This window comes from Cyprinodon variegatus, unplaced genomic scaffold (genome assembly GCF_000732505.1).
Source record: "Cyprinodon variegatus isolate N-32 unplaced genomic scaffold, C_variegatus-1.0 Scaffold618, whole genome shotgun sequence".
NCBI classification, from domain to species: Eukaryota; Metazoa; Chordata; class Actinopteri; order Cyprinodontiformes; family Cyprinodontidae; genus Cyprinodon; species Cyprinodon variegatus.
In genome coordinates, this window is record NW_015151071.1 from 260,651 (window position 1) to 276,602 (window position 15,952).

At 38.9% G+C, this 15,952-nt stretch overlaps 1 protein-coding gene across 7 annotated transcripts in view; it reads right to left on the minus strand.

Annotated features, from left to right (window-relative positions):
• ralgps2 (Ral GEF with PH domain and SH3 binding motif 2) overlaps nt 1-15,952 on the minus strand; it is a 145,419-nt gene that overhangs the window by 120,705 nt on the left and 8,762 nt on the right. The window contains exon 1 of one of the 7 annotated variants that reach the window (XM_015392984.1): nt 7,473-7,493. The exons of 5 other annotated variants lie outside the window; for them this stretch is intronic. The gene's annotated coding sequence lies outside the window, so the exon portion shown is untranslated. Of the gene's footprint in view, nt 1-7,034; nt 7,158-7,472; nt 7,494-15,952 lie in introns of those variants that run through there. One more of the 7 variants, XM_015392983.1, reaches the window with a different exon arrangement.

Below are 15,952 nucleotides of genomic sequence, written 5' to 3' on the forward strand. Positions count from 1 at the left end.
CTCGTCTTTAGAAGTTTTTAAGTCTGTAAAAAAGAAGTTTTTGAGGAAGAAAAAGAAGTAGTATTTTTTATTTTTTTTTAGACTTTAGAAACTCAGAAGCTGATCAAATATCGGGTTAAATATCGATACCGATAGGGGGCCGATTATATCGTGCATCCCTAATGTTAATGACAGGTAACATTTTTCTCCTGTTCAATGAGACATTGCTGAAAGCTTTAACTTGAATTTTTGCAAGACTTTTATATTTAAAGTAATATGTAATGTAATTCGTTCAATAAACAAATGAAAAAAGGCACCTGTCATTATTTTAAGAGTGTATTTATCGAGCATTTATCGTTATCGAGGTAAAACTGCACAATTTACCATGATATTGATTTGAGGTAATATCAGCCAGCCTTAATTAAGCATCTAATAAAAGATGCAACATCATGTATCTTGGTAGATGTAAGAATGCACCATATTATCGCCACGCTATTGGCATCCGCCCATATTTGCTTCATAACTAAACAGCAGATGTTCTATCAACATATCAAGCAATACATAAGACACTGTTATTGTGATAAACATCTGAGAATTATGCATTCGCCAGCAGCGAAGGAGATTCTAAAGTAAAGATATCGATGATGACGACGCTTTAATGTTTCAGAAACCAACGCCAGACTGTAAAGGACAGGAGGGAGCAGACTGCAGGGTTTCTGAAGTAGATCCAGGAAAAAAAAAGTCTGTTATTGGCAAGGTGAGTTTAAAATATCAGCATTTCAGGTGTAATATTGGCACATCCTGTGTCCTTAGTGGACGTTTACGTTCAGGGTGTTTTAAAATGGGCTCTATGCACGACACCCCTACATCCTGAACTTAAAGCAGCTTTATTGTTTCCCTTTCTTTCATTACTGGATGACCTGATTAATGAAGTGATTAATCCAGGTGTGTGTGGCCATGGTTACCGAGGTCAGGCTCACCTGGGTTAATCAGTTCATCCAGTAGAAAATGACAGGAAACAAAAACCCCATTTACACTACCCTTGAAAAACCGATCCATGCCGAGAACGGTCCGAGCTCGGATCAGTTAACCAGACCGAGCTCGGTTCTGACGACCGTTTACACATCACGCCATCTCGGTTCCTCGCCTCCTAGTGACGATCTGCGGTATTACTGCCAGTATTGAAGGAGGAAATCAAGCAGTTGGTGGCGGTAAGGCACCAAAAGTTGTTGCCAACCGCCATAAAACACAAGAAGAAGAAGATGAAGAAGGAGGGAATCAAGCAAATCAAAATGGCGGCGCCCGTCACATTCAGAAAGTTATGCTTGATGATTATTGCTGTACTTCGGTGTTTGCGGGGAGTCGCACCACGCTGTTTTGAAGCCATTATTTAAAATGTTGCGTGGAGAAGATTTCGATTGTTGTTTATAGTGGTTCTTCTTCTTCTGTTTTGTGTTGGTTGGCAAGCAGCTTCTGGAGGGGCATTACCGCCAACTACTGGAATGGAGTGTGAACCGGGATGTGCAGCCAGACGGAGATAACGCGTTCTGCTCATGCGCTCGTTATCAGAGAACCCAGCCAGGAAAAACCAAGCCGAGCCCACCTCTGGAACTGGTCTGCAGTTAGCGCGGTTCGGTTCAGTTTTCTTTCCATTAACACACACGACAAGTTATCTCAGTCACTGAGCTCAGACCAGTCTCTGCGCCGTTTTTCAAGGGTAGTGTAAATGGGGTAATAAGAGCTGCCCTAAGTTCAGGATGTAGTGGAATTATTCATAGACTCCATCCTCACAACAAATAGCAAAACTTTTTGATTTGATCCTTGATTAATAAATTAAAGCAAAGCTTGAAATTGAAATTCAAGTTCATTTCTCAGCAGATAAAAAAGTATGAAAATAAGAAACAATGAATAAAAAAAAGCAGCAACATCACGGTAAATATTATATAAAACAAGTTTAATCAGACTGAACCTGCTATCCAGTGAGCCGTTATCAACAGCGTGATTTATGCTGCTAATAACCGGAGCTCAACACACTGCAGGTCTGCGTCCTCCTGAGTCCCGCTAATCTAAGAAACATAAAACAAACCTGCTGTTATTTAATCTCAATCAGACTGAAAGATTAAAATACGACAGCGGTCAGTGATTTAACAAACATGAAGGTCTCATTTAAGATTAATAATTCAGAACAACTACTTAAAGCTGGATGGTCCGTTGATTTGCAGGAGAGAAGAGGAGTCATGTTCGCAATAATGAGTATGAATTTATCTAAACCTCTTTGATGCGAAAATGCAGCAAGAGCTTCAAACATTTCCAGAGTTCCAGTTTTGTTGACATTTCCTTATCGGTGAAGTGTTTTAACATCAGGGAAACTGAAAAAGGGAATAAAACAAAACTCTGCTTCTGACGCGCGGGACATCAACACACGACGGGCCGCATAAACAGCAAATATCCTGCGTCACCTGGCAGGAAGAGCGACAAACACGCACAGCTGGAAGGTCACCCAATAACTAGAGCTTAGATCCAGACGGATGAAAGAGTTCAGCTTTAAAGACAGCGGTGAATTTTAAAAATCGACGTCACGGTAAATAAAATCATTTAGATGAATTATGCCATAACTCAACATCTGCAACCACATTCCTGCATAAGAAGTAACATCTTTAGGTTTTATTCTGGTTCCGATGCCCACTTCAGGACATTTCCTGTCCAAAAAAAAAAGTGTTTCTTCCAGTTGATGGAACCACTAACCGAGGGTCGCAAGCTTCTCCTCTTTAGACGGAGAGATTTTACTCAACAGAACATACGTGTTCTAACCTGACATGACTGTCCTGCATACAAACTTCCACAATCCCACTTCAACAATGACATTTCCGGACATGGAAAAGTAGGAATATCCAGGCGGAAACCTGACAAATCCTGGATGTATAAGTCTGATCCTATCAAACAAAAGGACAGAGCTGCTTCATGTTTCTGCATAAAAACCCCTGATGTGTAACAGCTGTGGCTGCTCACAATGCAACCTTTAAAGTTTTAAAAGAGGCTAATGTTAAACGCAAACATAAAGCAAAGAGGGGGTTTATGATGTATAAGAGATTGGTGGACCTTTAAAAGGAAAACAGACGGCAAAGAATCAGCTTTTCAAAACATCCAAATCCTACCGCAGCTCAGAGTCAGGAGAAGTTTGCTCTCAAGTTAAGATACTAAACTCTAAGCAGATGTGCAAACTAAAACAGTCAGCGCTGCTGAACTGGGTTGTTTTTTACATCTTATCAAGTAAAAACCAAAATTGTCAATGCAGTGACAAAACAGGATAAAAAATGCATAACTGCTAAGTGTGACTGTTTCCTCTATTTGGATATGAATAAATAAGACCAACTGAAATAAGGCTGTGTTGGAAAACTGTCCAATCCTCAATCAATTTTCAAATTAATTCCTAAAGATGGAATTAACTTAAGATCTATTAAAAAAATTAATTTACCAACATTATCACAGCCACAATGAACTAAAATGTTTTCAATTTGATGTTGAATGCTATTATACTGCTAACAATAACAGTCATAATTCAGTAAAAAGCTAAAGCGTTTTAATAGTTTGAGATCAGACCAGTATCAAAAAGAACCGACTGTTAATCCTGAGAGACACAGACGCCCTGAACTGCAACTACAGCTGAAAAATGTACTGCATCTGCAGATAAGGCTGAAACTATTCATTAGAGAAACCCACTTAGAGCAGCAATTATAAGATTATAAAAAAAATATATTAACATTTTACATTTAATATAAAAAAATAGTCAATATGCTCTATCCAGAATCCCTAAAGTGGAAAAGTTTATAATTAAACCTGGTTTAATTTAGTAAAAAATCTTCTTTAAGGGATATTTGGCTATCCGATTAATAAATGATTATAAAAAAAATTAAACAGATTCGCTTTGTAAAATAATCTTTAGTTGCAGCCGTATTTGCCATTTAGTCGCAATGAAAACAATTTCTAAGTTGCAAAGGCACTCAGGTTTTGGTCTTGTTATATTCTATGAGAATAAGACTCTGGCTGTATCCAAACATCAACCCTAAACCCCCTCAATCACTATATATAGGGCCCTATAATTTCCGCGATCACGGAATCGCGGACAGAATCGCCGAATTGGGCAAATTAACCTGGAATTTAGTGTAAACGCTGAATTTCTACGTTTAAAATAAAATTCTGTTTTTGTGTGGGAGAAGAACGTCCGTCGGGAGGAGATGCACACCGGGGGACGCAAATCTGGGTGACACAACCCTTCCCGCGCCGTCATTTCCGCTCACCTTCCCCCATCAAAACATTTAAAAAATGGCGAAGCGGCTCTCCACAGCTCCGCTTTCGGCGAAAAAGTTAAGAAACACGACGCTAAGCCCAGAGTACAGAGCCGAATAGTTCCCTCGTGACTTTTACGTGTCGGGTGAACTATTGTTTTGCAAGTTTTGTCAACATTCCATTGATTGGAAGCACAAAAATACATACATAAAACGGAAAAAAATGAATTTTCAAAAATTTAAAACAGAAAAAAATGATTTTGGGAAAAAATAAAACGGACTTTGGGAAAAAATAAAACGGATTTTATAGGACCCTACATATAGAGCGGGGACTATATAGTGGACTTTATAGTGAACTCAGTTAACTGACCGTTCGGACAGATGATCACAACTTTTCGGTCCCCGTTTATCACGTAACCCTGCCTCCCCCGCACAGTGCCTGCGCCATCTTTGTTATTTGTCAGCGCTGTCGAGTAGTGAAAGCCGTAGGCGACAGCGGGCCGCTGTGACAACAAATCCCATGATGCTTTGCAAGGAGAGCTCCTCACAAAGCATTCTGATAGATCTCTGCTCATCTAGCGACTATCATATGATCACTGCTTTTCAAGGGGCATTGTGGGAAATTCCAAGTCCACTACTTTTCATCCACTAGACCAGTAAAGGTCCAGAGACATTTTTATTTATAATCTGTTAATTTAAACGGAATTTAACGCTGAAATAAAATGAGGTTTTATGCATCAATGTTATACATTGATGACTTTTTAAATAAAAAAATATTTTAAAATAGAAATGTTTCCCATTTTAAAATCTAAAATGTTTTTTGAAGTCCAGAACAAAAATCATTCAGTTTGGTTTATAGATAATTTCCTGATTCCCATATTTTCTCAAACACCTGAACTGATCGTTTGTTATTTTTCTTTCTTTTTTCTGTCTTAATGTTGGCAGTGGGCTTTAGGCTGCCCTGCAAGGCTTTAAACCTGGGCTTAACCGGAGACTAAGCCATTCTCAAGCACATATCAAGGTGCTCATTTTGAGCCTGGATCCAGATTTAATTTTGATTCTGTTCATGGTGGAGAATCCTGCTTCACAGCAGCAGGTTGAGCCAAACATTCCCAAAAGTGCAGGGTCATCTTTGAGCACACCATTTCACTTTTCTTTCACCAGTTCACCGCAGTTCTTCCAGCAGTCCACACTTTCTTTCAACTTTTACTCGTCATCGTTTCCCACCTCCCGGCTTGCCACAGGTTTGCCTGCTGTGTCTAAAAGCAGCTAGTGGCAAACGCCCTGACTGACAGCTCATTGGCTAATATGCATCACATGTAGCCTGGTCCTGGAGGGCTTTACCGTATTAACAGGAGAAGCAGCGCAAGTGAAATTAGACACCGTCGGACAAGATGCGGTAATTTTTTAAAATGTTTTAAACCAGGTTGGGTCCGGATTATCCAGCAGGTGGGTCCGGATCCGTACCGCAGTCTACTAAACCGTGACCTCTGGGCTAGGTTTATGGACACTCATCTAAAATGGCGTAATCATTATATAGTGGTTAGTGCTGACATTTGGACACAGTCACTAACTTTCTTACTCCCACCCATCAGGTTACACTGATGTGCTTTATTTGGGTTGGAAGAACCGATATCCTTGTGGTGAGCACAGAGGGAAAAAAGTAAAAAAAAACTTGCGATTGTTAGTCGCATTGAAAAACCCGAATTGCAAACTTTTGAAGTCACAGAAATTTACTTGAGAAAGTAATCAAGACGACTCTGTCAACTTAGGAGGAAAAATAACTATCCGCTGTGCTTTTAGCATCTGTTTCCAATAGAAAAGCCCAGTAAGAAGTTTCTTCCAGCTCACATCGAGGTCAAAGAAAGCATGTGGAAGAAGAAGCTGCAGCTCATCCAACATGCTGCTGGCAGCTTCATGTTGTCAGGATGCTTTCCTGCTTGTGTTTCACAGAATCATGCGTTTCAGTCGCTAGTCAAAGTCTCAACCTTCATACAATGAGATTTGATAGTATTAGCTACCGGCTAACATTTGCTTTTTACAGAGAAGGGTAAAAAATGTTGCTGCTGGATGTGCAAAGATGGTAAAGGAGCTGCAGCTGTTCTATAAAAGGATCGATAGATGAGCTGAACATATAAATACACGCCACGCTTATTTATAAAAACCTTTTCATCCAGTTCAACATCTTGTTCTGCCCCATGCTGGACTATCTATCAGGTAAACTCTTAATAGATTTATCATTGCAAACGGTGAAAGGTCGGCGATGTATAGACAAAGGATATTTATAGGATGACAAAACAAAAAGAACATTTAGTGTTTTAACCAGAACACGAGTTTAAATGCTCGCTTCCACTTTTGAACTAAAACCCAAGAGGCTTTGAAGTTGCTTCACTGAGCAAGACTGAGATAACAGGGTGCATGTGCAGCTTAGCACATGTTGACATGCAGAGAGAGGCTGCGCTCGCTGCACGCCTCACTTCCCCTAACATGGTACTGCCCTGTTCCACCGCTACACCGACAACGAAGCAGAACAAGAGGGTGAAAACGAAGAGAGACCAACGCCGAACACCTGTGTTCTCCACGGGAACCAGAATGAGCTCCAAAACATTCACACACACCGAGCCTCTGATCACACAGACAGAAAACAAGATCACCCAGATGATCTGAGGGAAGGAAAGGCTGAATCTGCCTTCATGACGGAGAAAGAGGGAAACAGGACAAAGACAGGAAGACCTGCTTCCATATGTGGCCCTGAACGCCCCCGCTTACTAATATGGAGAAGGAGTTACAATTCCCATCAGATAGGAGCAGGAGGAGGCCGAAGCTTTCATCTTCCCTCCGAGCTCAGAACAATATCACACAGTGTGCTTCTTCTCCCAGTCAGGGCGAGGACGTGAGTCTGAGACAGAGAGAAAGCCAGTCTGCCTCCAAGAAGAGGAGCAACAGCTGAGAGCAGAGAAACAGCTGTACAGCTTTATTCCCCTCCCCCCCTTTGGCTCTTCTTCCTCATCCTCCCGGCTCTCCCCCCAAACGAGCCCCCGTTCTTGTTCGGATCCTCCTCTGAAACTACAGAAACCCAGAGCCTGCATTTCCTCTGCCTCCTCTGGCTTCCCCTCCGAGGACAGGAGCTGACAGGTTGCATGTGGAGCCACGCATTCATCTTTTCATTATAAATATCACAGACAAAGCTACCGGTACAAATGTCACCTTTGCTTTCCTTTTTTCACGTAATCCTTCCAAGCCCGGCGACTTTGGCTGGGTTCACAATGTCTTCTCAAAAACAAAGGTAGCCTGTCAGTCAAGTTTTTCTTCCCCTTTCATCTAAACAGAATAAGTTAGCTCAGTAATACTAGACACACTACTTCAAATGAGATTCTATTAAAATATATCCTCAGACTCGTTTGGAGAAAGAAATGTAAGACTGTTTAAAAATCAGTGCCTTTGGTGACTTCATTCCCACACTGACAGTTGTCTTCCTGCAGGCATGTGTGTACAAGTCTGGGGTCTGCAAGTCAAGACCTGACCTATGGGAAAGCCGACGCAGGCGACAGGAAATGCGTTTCAGTCACAAAAGTCTGAATGGACCCTTTAAGAATCGCAGGAACAACTCGGCCTGGCTCGTGAATCGTGACCATTCACTATGAGCAGGAACCGTTTCCTAGACAAAAGCCTGTTTTAACATTTCATACCCAGTTAATATTTCAGAATCGAATATTTGAAAACAAATCACAAAAGCAAAATGCAATTTTTAATCCTTTATGAAAGGCAGAAGCTATAGAAGCTCACTGGCAACATCAAATTTGCTAAATAATATAACCCAAACGCGATCTAAAGAATCAATGAGTAACGAAAACATTGACATCCATTGGTCAAAAAACAGGATTCAAAGGTTTTCCAGGTTGGATTAACAACTTTTAGAGCCATAAACCACAAATAGAGAAAACATGCGGCTGCAGACCGAACAGGATTACTCCAAAAACTTAACGATGACTCATCCAGGAGGTCACAAAACAAACAGACACATGGAAATTTGGTCAACAATAAATATTAATCCCGGTCTTTTTCAGGCAGGAAGACAATTTATTCCATTCCCAAAACCTAAAGGAGAAATGTCTAAACATTTCAGATCAGACTTAAAGCAACTGAACACTACATTAATAAACAGGAACTACTAGTTGTTTGTCTATACAAAGATAAAAAGAAAAAGAAAAAACAATTATAGTTTTTATAAATCACTTATGGCTCCTGTCTAGTTTGGATGATTCCAATTATTTATCCATCTATTATTAATTAAGGCTGAAACATTTGGATTAATAGATTATTGAAATAATTGTCTTTAGCTGGTGGATTTTACAAAGATGTATAAGAATTTTGCATTTAAGATTAAAAAAAATTTTTCTGTCTGTCAGTATTCTCTATCCAGAACTCCTCAAGTGGAAAAGTTTTAGTTTCACCTGGTTTAATTAGGCAAAAATCTTCCTTCAGCTATTGGATAATTAATCATTTAACCAAAAAAAATCATCAACAGATGAATCAATTTGCACAATAATCGTCATTTGCAACCCTATATATATATTAATATCCTACTAATTTTTGGAACTGCATCAAGGTGGTGGACACAACTTCATTATCAGCCAACATGATTGGAGTTACTTTTTTTTCTAGCATTGAAATCGACTCAATGTCAAGAAGAATTCTGTCTGTCATCTTTACCGTAAGGTTTGCTGATCAGGCAAAATGTCTCATTAAATGAGTTCCATTATTGGTAAAAGTGTCATTAGTTGGAGCTTTGGTTTCATTTCCATCTCTTGATAAAATAACTTTATTGATCTCATATTGGAGATCATTCCTCACGATTTCCAAGCTCTATGCTCTAACAACTAGGCCGCCGCTCCCTCCAAACAGAAAATCTACTTCTGTGGCGTTTGAACCCATGAGCTTCTAGTTTGAGAGTGAATGCTTTAACATCTAACCACAGGTCCTGTCAAAATAAATCAATATTTTAAAAAACTACTTTTAGTAGGGATGCACGATATAATCGGCCCCCTATCGGTATCGGCCTAAAACTGAATATCGGACATCGGCCACCCCACCGATATTTAACCCGATATTTGATCAGCTTCTGAGTTTCTAAAGTCTAAAAAAAAAAAAGAAATACTACTTCTTCTTCGTCAAAAACGTATTTTTTACAAAACTTCTAAAGACTAAGGAAAAATATTGATACATTTAAATATCCCAATATCTTCATATGCTGATATATTGCCATTTAAAAACACCATATCAATCTCTTTTACTAATGAAATATTGCTATATGTCATCGTTATGCTACGAAATCCCCCGAAAATTCACAGAATGTTGCCATATTTTTATATGTTGATATATTGACGCGGTATCGATCTATTTTACTAACAAAATCTCACAAGAATTTGCAAAATATCACGAGAGTTTGTAACAGAACGATGAAATTTTACGAGATTTTGAAAGTAAAATAGATCAATACCGCGCTTTTAAAAATCAATTTCATATTAGCATATGAAAATATATTTGAGTACCGGTATATTATATTTCAAAGTGTCAGAAATGGATAACAAAACTGCTATTTTCAATGACTACTTATTTTTGTCCAGCTTTAACATCGGTATCGATATCGGTTATCGGCTACATGAGTTTTAAAATATGGGCATATCGGATATTGGCCAAAATCCCAATATCGTGCATCCCTATATAAAAATATTTACTTCTGTGGCGTTTGAACCCATGAGCTTCTAGTTTGAGAGTGAATGCTTTAACATCTAACCACAGGTCCTGTCAAAATAAATCAATATTTTAAAAAGCACTTTTAGTATTCATTTAGGCCATCTTTGATCGTTAAATGTGTTTGTTTATCTGAGAAAACGTTCTGGTACGGGGCAAATACTTTTTCACAGCACAAAACTTGGACTTTCAAAGATGCAAAGATAAACAGCTGAAGAATCACCGAGTTAGAGCTACACAGTCAGGCTTTTTTCAAGCTTTCTCAATTTTATTTTTTCTTTGAGGTTCAATAGAAAACACAAAAAAATCCTGCAGATCATCTAATAGAGGTAGTTTTGATTTCAACTTGAAAAAAAAAATAACGACATGGTTATTCTGTCCAACTGTCAAAACATTCATGCATGATTTAATCAACCCATAAGAGAGCGTTTACGTACAACTTATGAGTTGATTTGTTAGTTTTGATGAATTTACTGTAAAGGAAAAAAAAAAAAAGAAAATTCAGAATCATCTTTATTTAATCTGCCAATCACTTATCAGAGCTAATCTAGGAGAATTTAGCTAAATCTGACATCTGAAAGACGAGGTTGATCCTCAAAGTGAAGCGTCTTAAAGGGTCAAATGTACAAAAGCAAAGACGTTGTGGAGCCGAGGAAGGAAAAAAGGAGAGAAGAGAATGCTGAAGCCACGTCTGAGCGTGATGTATTGTCTTTGGCAGCAGAGCAGCCAAGAGTTCACAGATTTCCATGACATAGCCGGGTCCCGGCTCCAAGTCGAGCCAAAGCGTTCAGAGACAGATAGATGAGGCTGCATGCAGCGAGGTTAGAACGGACCTGTCGGATGTCGGATACAAAGCGGAGGATCGGGGACAATGAGCAGAGGAAGTGGAAGGGTGAGGCATCTGTCTGTTTATGCTCATTTCCACCCGTTTATAAATGCTTTCTATTTGTAGAGTCAAACAAATTCCCTTCACACTTGCTCTAATATGAAGACCCGTGTAGAGTCACTGTTCCAGCTGTTTTTTGGTTGTTTTTTTTAAATATAAGCAAACATACAATTCAAAACTCGTGTCTATTAATTTAAACCCCTTTACCCCGATACCCCTGAATAACATGTCTCTGTGTCGCCCCGGGATGGACTGGAGACCTGTCCAAGGTGGACCCCGCCTCTCACCCATAGACAGCTGGAGATAGGCACCCCAGCAGGGATCAGCGTGTCAGAAAATGGATGAATGGATGGATGGGCTTCCTTTAGATTTACTTTAAGGAAAGCCTGTCGGTAACTGTGCCTTGTGTTGAATACGTATTTATCTATAATGAGTATAAAAGTCCTTAAAAGGAGGGTTATATCCCTCTTAATCCCAGCTGAATTTTATAAAAGCAATGCAGGAAATAAAGCCGTTTAAATCAAAGCTTCAGGAATCTTTTTTTTTTTTATAATCAGTGTGTGCATGGCTGCCCATCGACCCCGCCTGAACCTCTGTGCATGCTCTCAGCTCTCTATGGCCTCTACTTCTCCTAAACAGTAGCTGTGATTACAACACAACAGGAACCACATGGCAAATGCACACCAACACACAATAAGGCGAGAGCCGGTGCAGCGTTACTTCCTCTATCGGCGTAGTGAGTAAAAAGGCAAGCAGCTCAGTCTCAACATAGCAATGTGGTGCAAGCCTCTGAGATTTGAGAGGTGAAATCCTGCATTATCCCTCCCTCTTATCTTCTTGCTACACGTTTGCACCCAGTCATGCTCACAGCTAATCAGGTGCTAGCCAAACCAGGCATCTACGACACCCACTCCAACCTACTCCCTGATGCATTAGGGGCCCGTTACACAGCCCTTATCAAACCCTACATCGTTTTTTTAGTTGGTGTTCAGAAACAACCTGAGCAACGCTGCAGACTGTGCTTCCTCCTCTCTGCAGCCCCAGAGATGTCGGATGTCTCTGTGGAGTCGACATTAGACGGCAGAGAAAGACGCCACTTTGCTTTCGCACTGGAGACGGGTTAACGGACGAGACGTGCATTAAAGGAAAAATACAACAACACAGAGACTGTGACGACACGTGACTTCACAGTTCCATCTGTGCTGAATGGATGTGCCAGACTCACGCATAAAGTTACCGTGGCAACAGAGCTCCGGCCCCGATTGGAGGTCATGCAGAGATGAAGGTTGACACAGACTGAAAAAGGCTTGCAGACTATCTTTAGCACCAAACATGAAGATAGCTCGTTCACTAACCCGTTCATGCGTGCAGGAGCTAAAAACATGTTAAAAACACGTCTTCCAGGGAGCGTGATGTAATGCAACATAATCTGGGAGAGAGAAAGAGAAGCAGGGCCGGCCGGCAGTGGATGACGCAGACGCCCTCCACGGCTTTATCCTGCTCTCCTGTAAACAAACGGCTCTGACTCTGAGGGGGGAGTTTTATTTCACACATACATGGATGTAATCCCCAACTAATCACATTTGCAGACCTGGGACAGAGATGGGCCTGCTCATTAGGCAACGCTGGGATTAAGAGGAGGTGGCTACCAGTGGATGGTTTCCTCTAACTGGCCACTACTCTGATTACATTACACAGAAACTGTAGTTACAGCGTTCCTACACAGCTAATGTTCCCAGGCAATGGCTAAGTAGAGCCATTTAATGGATAAATATCCAGGTTTACTGAGGATTTACAGCAGATGTATCTGTCAAGGACAGGAACCGTAGGAAAGGATCCAAAATTCCCAAAACGCTACATAAACCCTGAGGGGGAAACTAAATGGACATAAAATCGGAGCCAGAAAGGAAGAAGGTAGGAACTGGGAAGGAAAAAAAAGAAGAAATGTAGAAAAGAACGGAAGAAAATCAATTTAGGAACATAATTAAGGATGGAAAACGGTTGGAAAGCAAAGGGGAGGAAGGGAGCTGGGTGCTGAGCAAATAATATCACCTTATCTAAAATAAAGATTTTTTCCAGACCATATTACTTCTACTTGGTTTGCTAGATTTATACAAATTCTCAAAATGGTCAGAATCTAAACTCTAGCTGTAAAAAAATAAATAAAACTAATAAAATTAAATGTTCTGATAAGGGTTGAGCAAAGATCTAAAAGGCCCAGAAAAGTGAATCAAAACGGATCTAATTATCACTGAAACAATCGGATTAATTGCAATAAATCAATTATTGAAATAATTGTTATCTTTATTAGTAATCGATTAATAGTTAGAGTGCAGAGACTGTAAATCATGTCTTTGAATTTAAGATCTAAATATTTATCATCTGTCAATCTGCTCCATTAAAAACTCCTCAGGAGCCCTACAGTAAACCCTCATGGTCTTATTGTTCTGGGATTTACAATGAAATGACTCAAAATAGCTCTCAAATACTAAAATATTTCACAAATTTGCAGACCAACTTATATTATGAAAAATGTGAATAATAGTGAATAATAAAGAATATCAAACACAGTGTAAATGTGTGCAGTATGGCCATTAAAGCTGCCTGCATGCGGCTGTTCATTGCTATTCTTCCTGGTTCTGCAGATTCTGTTGTCCTGTTAACATTAAATAATGCAGCCAGTCATTGTAAAATTTACCAAAAAACAAAAAACTTTTTCCTTTCCAAGATGGCAGGACAAAAATCATAAACTGATTATTACTGATTGTTATTTTAAAATCTATCAATATATCTTCAACATGTGAGGTGATCAGAGGATAAACACCTAAAGGTCAAACAGTCAGGATTTACACATGAATAAACCACTGGTAGAACCTCTAGGTTATTCCAGCTAAATGTGCATCCAGGAAGAAGGCCGTACAGTTTAATAACCAATTATAAAACATGAATCAAGTTCTAAGGATCAGTATTAAATACTAGTATGTCATCAGCATAAAGAGATCATCCAAATTCTCATCCAAATGCGTGTTTGAGGTAAACGGATCTGATTCCAGGACACTGAAACCAGCAGGACAGACAGGATGAAACTGCCTTCAGCATAAAATCCCACAAGATTCAAAAGGTTTAACAAAAGCTGCATCAGTGATAATCCTATCAGAGATTCTTAGTCTCCCAACAAACTGCTAATGTGCTACAGGTGGAAACGTTATGCAACTGCAAGCCATTAAAATCACCAACTTTATACGATTAAACATTTTAACGATTTGTTCAATGACAATTCCATGGTTGCCCACATCACTAAGTCTGTCACAATACGATTCTGGTTCCGTTCACACGTCTGTGGTCGATACGGTGTGACGTCACCTGCCAGTTTAACATTTACACTGAGATCAACGGAAAAAGAAATTAATATGATCGGACCGTTTTATTTCCAAGCTGTGGATTTGAATCGAATACAGAAAACTTTCATCAGATTATCGTGATTAACCAAATACAAATAATAAAAAAAAACTGTCACCTAATTTAGTAATCGATTCCTTTTTAAGTGTAATTTATAGATTCTAAAACGTACTTTTAGCTGATGATACCAAAATATATTAAATATATTGACCGTTGATTGCTCTATTCAGAATTCAGGTGAAAATGTTTTAGTTTCCGCTCGTCTAAATTGCTAAAAAAAATATTTTCTACAGAACGTTTACCATCAAATTATTAACCAAAAAAAAAAAAAAAGAAACAATACACAGATGCATCCATTAGGAAATGTATCATTCGTTTCAGCCCAATACAGCTTTCTTCGGATTACAAAAAAATTTATTCAACCTACATTGAAACAATTAATCGGATTAATCATGACTAATCCATTATTGGAATAATCGGCAACTAATTTAATAATCAGTTAATCGTTAACTGAAGTATAGAGACTGTTAAACGTGCCTTTAGCTGAAAGAGCAACACACTTAGAGAAGTAGTTATACCAAGATTGTAAAAAAAGAGAAAACAAATAAACTTTTTGTCTGTCAATGTGCTCTATCCAGAACTCCTCAAATGGAAGTGTTTTAGTTTCACCTGTTTTAATTCCATAACAAAAATCTTCTTTAAGGAACCTTTGATTAATCGATTATTAGTTGCAGCCTTAGTTCCAACCATTACTGTAGTGCTGTGCCTTTTGAATTTCAAAATAAAGAAATATCTTAAAGATGAGGATAGGGATGAATGTTTTGACTTAACATCTGAGCCAATAATTATTTAATCAATATGTTGTTACACCTCTAGTAGCAACGTTAGCAGCTAGGCATCAGGGTGCCCATTGTTTATTGATCAATAAGAAGTTGATTCACCAGAAGGTTTATTTCTTGTCATTATTGTCATTACAAAATTTTAAAACCAATAGAAATATTATTCAATAAAATCTTTAAAAATCTTTGATTAAAAGCCCCTGTCATCCCACCAGTGTAATATTTTGTAAAAATATAATATGCTCAATTTTGAATATTGTATTCAGTTTAAAAATAGTGTTTTAATTTACCAAGTTCTGAATGGATTAGCCCCACATCCACTTTCTACCTACATTAGACCTGGCAGACGTATTTACACCAGAGCCTCCTCCAGAGGAGATCTAGAGATCCTCCACAGAAGAACAACCTTTGGACAAACCGTTCTATCAGTCACTTCTGGAACAGCCTCCCAACAAACATCAGGGAATGTCCCACTTATTGCACATTTAAAAAGCACCTTAAACAGTGTCTTAAAAGTTCCCAGTCATTCACTCACTAACTTTATTGCTGTAATGTCATTGTCTGAACGTGTGTCTATGTGTTTTGTCTGATATTGAATGATGTGATCTTGTGTTGTTTTGTCCTTCTGCCTCAGGACGACAGATGGAAATTAGCAACTATGCTATAATCTGGCTCATTTACAATCTGTACAGGAGTATAAGATTGTTCATTAATGTGCTCTGTCCTGATTAAATAAATAAATAAATAAATAATCAAGCAGGTTGGTCTCTAACTTTACTAATATAAGATTCTGAATGAAGCCTAACAGA